This window comes from Sus scrofa, chromosome 5 (assembly GCF_054392235.1).
Source record: "Sus scrofa isolate SSC_HxYL_T2T_F1_AM1 chromosome 5, Sscrofa_HxYL_maternal_Yorkshire_Landrace_v2.0, whole genome shotgun sequence".
Taxonomy (NCBI): domain Eukaryota; kingdom Metazoa; phylum Chordata; class Mammalia; order Artiodactyla; family Suidae; genus Sus; species Sus scrofa.
Genome location: NC_139387.1, coordinates 68757010 through 68765104, shown reverse-complemented (window position 1 = coordinate 68765104; position 8095 = coordinate 68757010). Strand labels below are relative to the sequence as shown.

Below are 8095 nucleotides of genomic sequence, written 5' to 3'. Positions count from 1 at the left end.
TTGTATCACATGAAACCTCCTGTAAGTACTGCCCCTCCCTTAAAACAAAAAGTCATTATGAAATTGGATAGAATTTGGAAAACAACAGAGAAGACAGAACTCAAGAGACTTCAGTATACTGCTTATATGCTACCTATCTGCCAAAGAAAGAACCAAGACAAAACTCTCTTTGTAGAAAGATATTCATAATCATTACTGTTTTTATATACAATGGTTGGCAATGAATAAAATTATGTAGCGTCCTAAAAAAAAGAGACTAAATAGCAAAAAGCTCATTGACACGCCAAATAATTACAGAGCTGACAAACGTAGCCGGTTCAGATACTGATGGTATCCGACAGGAGATTTAAAATAAAAATGATTAGTGTGTTCAAGTAAAAAGAGAAAAGTATAAAGAATTTCCACAGCATAGAAATAATTCAGGAATCAAATGAAAATTCAGAATGTAAGTGAATAATAAAAGAAATTAAAAATAAATCTAGGATTAAGTGAGGGAAAGATGGAATTCAAGAAATAGAAGTGTTTAGTCCCTGTCATCAAATTCACCTTTTAATATTTGATCTACCTAGAAGGAAGACAAAGGCCAGTGTGTTCCCACTGTAAGAAGCACGATAGTCTGTGGATATGTATTTGAACTAGGCAGTGAGGATGCTTGGTCAGGTCCCAACTCTACCACTTATCATCACCGTGATGTTGGATAAGGACTTCACCTCTTTACAGTTCACTCTGCCACCCGTAAAATAAGGATGATAATAACAGTACTTAGTTCAAAGAGCTGTAAAGATGAAACCAGCTTAGTAAAATACATAGAATGAGATAAGCATTATATACTTAGCATATATTTTGCATATATTTTCATTGCTGGCAGTATGTTCATGGTTATATTCTTAGATCAATTTCAATATCAGGGGAAAAGTTTATTAATATTTTTATTAATTCCCCATTGAATATCTAGATGCATTTAGGGAGATTAAATTTTTTTTTACAATATTGATGTTTCTAATTTGAAAGCATGTTTTCCTATTTGCATTTTTTCAAAAATTTTAATTTTTTTTCTCACTTTGCTTATGCAAATTCCTGGTTCATTTAAATCTATTTTTGTTTGTGTTTTAATTCTTTAGTAGCTGTTATAAAAGGGGCTGATTATTTTATTTTACTTTTGCTGTCTATCAAACATAATACACCAGTTAATTTTTATTGTATACCTTAAAAAAATCTTTACATATTCTCTTTAGTTAAATACATAAATAATACCTATCCATTTATATTATTTATATGTGGCAATACCAATAAGAATTTCAGAGTAAGATTTTAAAATGAATATTAAAAAAGAACTTAGGAAGTTCCTGTTGTGGCTCAGGGGTAACAAACCTGACCAGTATCCATGAGGATGGGGGTTGGATCCCTGGCCTCCCTCAGTGGGTTAGGGATCCAACGTTGCCGTGAGCTGTGGTGTAGGCCACAGATGTGGCTCAGATCTGGTGTTGCTGTGGCTGTGGCGCAGGCCTGTGGCTACAGCTCCGATTCAACCCCTATCCTGGGAATTTTCATATGCCGCAGGTATGGCTCAAAAAAAGCAAAAAAAAAAAATTACTCAAAAACAGTCATTCCCTATCCCTAACTCTCTAACCTGTATACTTAGTAGCAAAAGGAAGGGACCTCTGCCTCCTAACAATGCTGAGTCAAATTACAAAACCCTCACCTGCAGGACCTGAAGACTTATTTCCTTTTCCCCTTATGACATGATTTCATTTGTGTTACGATTCTTACTCATCTTGCAGGAAATTCATAGGAGTGTCTTCCTGTGATCAAGGAATCTGTTACTTTAGATAAGGAATCTGTTACTTTAGATAAGGAATCTGTTACTTTAGATAAGGAATCTGTTTAGTAATACGTACAGACTTCACTAGAACACAAGGAGCCAGGGAGAGAGACAAGCCTCCGCCTGGGGTGTAACCCTTCCACTCTACAGATAGCTATCTTAAAATGAAACCTCTGAGCGGAGCAACCTGAAGTCTCTTTGTTTCAGGGTGTGACGCCACCCTGAAAGGCTGTTCTCACTGCTTGGAAGCCGCCAGCAGCTCTATCCGTGCAGAGGGCAACTTCCAGCTCACGTTTCTTTCGAGAAATGCACCGCCAGGCATAGACGTCACTCGTTTGCTGGTGCTGAATCGCTTCCTTTTGGACTCCTCAGAATGGTTCGTTATCCCCTTTTCTATTTTCACTAATTCGACTAACCCGTGTCAGGTGGTAATTGCGTGCGGTAAACTGAGTCACAGCTTGAAGGTGGTCCATGTTTTGTTTACCTGCAACCCTGCGTTTCTTACCTGGTCTTCTGCTGGGCCTGCGACAAAGCACCTCTTTTCATAGCTCAGCTGGGAACTGGCTCGAACGGGCTGGGCCAGTGTGCAGAGGTAGCAGGGCTCATCTCAGCTTCCCTGGCCCCTTGCAGGACATTTGGTCCAAGCCAAAATGAAACTGCACAACCCAGATGGGCCTCGAACCCAACCACAACTCAGATTGGAACTTGAAACCACTGTCTTTTCATTGAAATCTCACACTTGGTGTCAGGATTTACTAAAGTTCAGGTTCTTTATGTCTCAGCATAGAAGAAATTCAGGGGGAGGCAAAGTGATATGAGTAAGAGGTAGATTCATTGAGAGAGATACACATTGCATAGACAGAATGTGGTATCTGTCAAAAGGTTTGAAAGAGGCCCCTAAAGATGGCGTTGTTAGTTTTTGTGGGCCTGGTAATGTTCTTTAAGGGTTGGGCCCTGCCTCCTTCCCTCCTGTTTCAAAAAGATCTTTGAAGTTTGATCCCTTCCAATGCCCATGATCATATGTGGTTCGTGCCAAATGGTTTCAGACAGGCCCAAAGATCAAGGACTTCTTGGTGTAGACCAAATTTCGAATGGACTTTTTAGATAGGACTGAATCTCTGCCCACTGAATCCCCACATAGATTCCCTGACCTGCGGAGTCAGTGCTGTGATGGTGAGGAAAGCCTAAGTGGAAGCTGCTAGAACTGCCTATACCTAGAAAATGGTAAACCAAAACCAATATTGAATTCCTGGGGGTGGGAGGGGAGGATTTCAGGGATGAGCGCCGTCTGCTATCAAGGACTTTAACAATACAGGGTCCATGATTCCAATCCCTTTCCCATCCACCTTTCCTATTTTGCCTGTGAAGACGACAAATGGATCTTGGAGAATGATGGTAGGTTATGATAAGCTTAACCAGATTGTTATTTCAATCGCAGCCGCTGTACCTGATGTGGTTTCATTGCTTGAGCAAATTAGCACATCCCCTACTACTTGATTTGAAGCTATGAATCTGGAAAATGTCTTTTTCTCCATTCCTGCCAATAAGACTGATCAGAAGTAATTTGCTTTCAACCAGCAAGGCCAGTAGTATACCTTCCCTGTTCTACCTCAGGCATCTATCAGCTCTCAAGGGCTATGTCATGATTTAGGTCACAGGAATATTGAACACCTTTTCTTCCAGCCAATATCACCCTGGTTTGTTACATTATGCTGATTGGTCTAAACAAATAAGCAGTAGCAACTACTATAGGTTTATTAGTAAGACATTTGTGTGTCAGAGGGTGGGAAACATATTTGACAAAAAATCAGGGGTCTTCTTCGGTGCAATTTCTAGGAATCCATTTCTGCAGGGCCAATTAAGAAATCTCTTCTAAGATGAGATTAATTACTGCATCTGGCCTCTCCTACCCCTACAGAGGAGGCACAACACCTAGTGAGCTTCTTTGGATTTCGGAGACAACAAATTCCTCCTTTGGGTGTGTTTCTCTGGTCCATCTATTTCTAGTAGAAATGGGGATGTGACTATTGTCTACATTTTATATTTAAAGCTATGAACAAAGATGAGAACTTTCAGAGAAAATATATGATAAGAAAAAAATCTGTTAAAACTCTGAGCCAACCAACATTTGAAAGTCTGATTAAGGAGAATTCCACAAAAGAGCCAAAGTAATTGAAATGAAAGAACATGAAAGAAAATAAAGAGAAAATGATAATAAAGAAAAAGATAGGAGGGTTCAGAGACAGTTTATTGCCAATGCTTTGAAAAATTTGGCTAGTGTATGCTGACAAGTACACGAGGGTTTGGAAATCACTGATGCTATTTGAAAGTGTGGTTTCAGTGTAGTGATAAAGGCTGAATACAGAATATAGTGTACAGATGAGTAAAATGATATTGAAAAGTACACACAGCAAATAGGTGTCTTTTGACTCTAAGGCATTACCTGCCTTTTATTTTTGCAACTAATCTTGTATTCCCGTGTAATGCACTTGTATTTTCAATCTTATGTTTAATCCTCTATTATCGTAATTCCCTTCTTGACACTAAATATAGACTTTTTGCAACCAATTGATAAAAAGTCAGGAGATAAGAAATCATTTTACAGACTAAGGACTTCAACTGAGTAGGTCCTAGAATTTTTTAAGGAAATATGTCCTTACATATTTTTTCTCTTTCATAGTCATAGTGACTTGTATTGAATAAATAAAACCATGGAATGATATATAGTTATAGTGCTAGGATTCTTCCTGTTCTGCAAGTTCTATAGTAATGTAAGTGGGAAAAGACAGAACATTGAATCATAAGAGATAACTTGGCTTCGCCTTGTATTTAATACAACCTTAGGCATAAAACCTAAATTTTGAAGCTCCAATTTCTTCCTTTTAACTGTGAAAGTGATTAGATAATCTATGCAAATCATAAGGAGCATATGAGACTTTCAAGGAGAAAATATCTGAAAATTTATTTTTTAAATTTGTTTGAAAATTTTAAAAATTAGAAAAAAAAAATTTGGCCATACCTGCAGTACGCTTAAGTTCCTGGGGCCAGGGATCGAAACTGCACCACAGCAGCATCTGGGACCACAGCAGTGACAGTGCCAGATCCCTAACCCACTGAGTAAGGGGGATTGCCTGAAATTTTATTTTTTTCATTTTAGCGGCTGTACCCACAGCTCATGGAAGTTCACTGGCCAGGGACTGATGCTGAGCCACAGCTGTGACCTATGCCACAGCTGTGGCAATGCTGGATCCTTTAACCCACTGAACCAGGCCAGGGATTAAACCCAAACCTTGGCAGCAACCCAAGCCTTTGCAGTCAGGTTCTTAACCCACTGTGCCACAGTGGGAACTCCATGAAAATTCATATTTAAGTCAAGTACTATACAATTGAAATCTTTTCATTAAATCACCTCCTTTTCCACTCTTTGGCATAATATATGTAGAATTCCAGTAATAAACATGTAAAATTAGAGGTAGAGCCTGGTTTCACGTTATACATGAATTTAAACTTCAGATACATTAATACCTAAATGTGAAAATTTATATAACAATACTTAGAGAAAATGAAATATTATCATTTTATTTCAAAAAAGAATATCACAAAAATAATTAATACAGGATACAAAAATTGAGAAAATACATGTCCAGTGTTTAAAGATATTAGAGGGTAGAAGTTTTTGTCCTTTTAATTCACTGTTGAACTATGGGATTTTTTTTTTCCAAATTTATTTTTTATCTTGGCAGACTCTTAGCAAAGTTCAGAAATATCACTTCTTAAGCTTCCATCCTTAGTCCTGATTTAAACTTAGATTGGCCTTGTTATCTCCTTTCTCATCCGTAATTTTTTTTTTTTTTTTTTTTGGTCTTTTTAGGTCCACACTGGTGGCACATGGAGGTTCCCAGGCTAGGAGTCGAATTGGAGCTGGAGCTACTGGCCTACACCAAAGCCCCCCGAAACAGATCCGAGCCCCGTCTTTGGCCTACATTGCAGGTCACAGCAACATCAGATCCTTAAACCACTGAGCGAGGCCAGGGATCCAGCCTGAGTCCTCATGGATACTCATCAGATTCGTTTCCACTGAGCCACGACGAGAATTCCTCATCCATAATTCTTCATGAATGATCTTCCTCCACATTTTTATTTTATTACATCCTTATGAAATAGGAAGGGTATTCTTGATTTAAGAACAAAGGACTGTGCTCTAAAGTTAAGTGTCATAATGGGAAATACATTTTCTCTTCATTTTTGAACTGATTATTTTTTAGCTTTAATGAATGGCTGAAGATATTTTTGCATAATGGTAAAAGGGAGGGTGAGTGCTAGATCATGCATTCCTTAAGTATCATCATTATTGTCTTGAGAATCCTTCACAAATTTCTCATTGATAGGAATATGTATAGTCTAGAGGAAAAGAATTACTTAATTATAAAATGGAGCACACTTCTGAGGTTGTCATTTATTATTTCGATTTTTTTTTTTTTTTTACTTTTTAGGTCCACATCTGTGGCATCTGGAAGTTCACAGCCTAGGCGTCAAATCAGAGCTGCAGCTGCTGGCCTATGCCAGAGCCACAGCAACTATGGATCCGAGCCACATGTGTGACCTACACCACAGCTCATGGCAGCACCAAATTCACTGAGTGAGGCCAGTGATTGAACCCACATCCTCATGGATACTAGTTGGGTTCGTTACCACTGAGCCATAATAGGAAATCCCAGATTTTTTTAAATATCAGAAATAATACCTATTTAAAAAAATTAGTAGGCAGTGTATCTGATATTAATAAAACTAGTCCACTTCTCAGCCAGAATCAGCATAGGATTATGTCTAAAAAGAAATCACTTCTAACTTTAAAAAAATTGCAAAAATAATATTATATACATGGATGTTTTCTAGAATTTTTTTTTTTTTTTTTTGTCTTTTTGCCTTTTCTAGGGCTGCTCCCACAGCTCATGGAGGTTCCCAGGCTAGGGATCTAATCGGAGCTGTAGCCACCAGCCTACACCAGAGCCACAAGCAATGCAGGATCCCAGCCGCGTCTGCAACCTACACCACAGCTCACGGCAACACCAGATCCTTAACTCGCTGAGCGAGGCCAGGGATCGAACCCGCCACCTCATTGTTCCTAGTCGGATTCGTTAACCCTAGCCACGATGGGAACTCCTAGAATTTTAATTTTAATTGCATTTCTATTAATCTGAGAGAAGTGATGCCTTTAGAAAGCACAAATTTCTATCCAAGAATAAATTATATTATTTCTTTTGTTAAAGTCATGTTGGTATCTTTCACTACCTTTTTAAATTGTCATTTTGTATCTCATTAATTTACTCTCATTAATTTATATATCTGTTATTCAACACTATCTTTTACATTATTAGAGAGGACTATTTGCTATTCTAACAATTTTATATTTGAGTATAATAAGGCATAGACCATGGATATTTGTCATTAGATTAACCAGCTTAATGAATTATCTTGTGTTGTATAGTTTTCATTTTACTACGTAAAATTTATCTTCTATAAATCCATAATTAATATTTTGTCTTCTTATAATCAGTCATTGCTAATTTTTATTTCCCTCTTTGTGCCACTGGCTAGAATTTTGGAGCAATGTTAAATAATAATGCTGATAAGACAATTTTGGTGATTACAGAATTTATAGGAATCACTATTTTGTTTCATTTTGGCTATAATTTTAAATACAGAATCATTAGTATGTTAAAGAACTATTCTGCTATTTCTAATTCACAGAGTGATTTCTCCTTCTTTTTCCTCTTCCTCCTCTTTCTCCTGCTTCTTAAATCTGGCTTAGATGTTGAAATCTAGCAAATGCTTTTCCTCATCTATTAAGAGATCAGATGTAATCATTCAGAAAGACATGCTTCAGAAATGAATGTGTTATAAATATACAGAAACACATAGAAAAGTATGATTATGCAATACATGTTAGGTCCTTGGTGTCATGAATTGTTTGCTCAAATTTCTGGGAACATGAAATGCCAGTATTTCATATGAAAGTTGCAATCGCACAAGGAAGAATTTTACTAAAAGTAAGGCTAAAAAAAAACATATAGTTTCTAATAAAACCAACTAGAAAAACCACAGTGTTTTGTTTTGTTTTTTTTTTTTAAACCCAGATGAGGAATATCTGAATTAAAGGATAAATAAAAAAGAGTTTTTACTAATATCTTATAGGTGCACACGGAGCAGCTTGAGGGAAGAGACGAGGTCACTGATCATCTCTACATCCGGTGTTCTACACAGGTAATAACA

At 37.2% G+C, this 8095-nt stretch overlaps 1 long non-coding RNA gene across 10 annotated transcripts in view; it reads left to right on the top strand.

The window, feature by feature from the left end:
* Positions 1-1963: 1963 nt before the first annotated feature.
* Positions 1964-8095, top strand: part of LOC146403425 (uncharacterized) — a 62154-nt gene continuing 56022 nt past the window's right edge. For all 10 annotated transcript variants that reach the window (XR_014803857.1, XR_014803854.1, XR_014803853.1 and 7 more), the window contains exons 1-2: positions 1964-2198; positions 8018-8086. This is a non-coding gene — a long non-coding RNA (uncharacterized LOC146403425). The remainder of the gene's footprint in view (positions 2199-8017; positions 8087-8095) is intronic.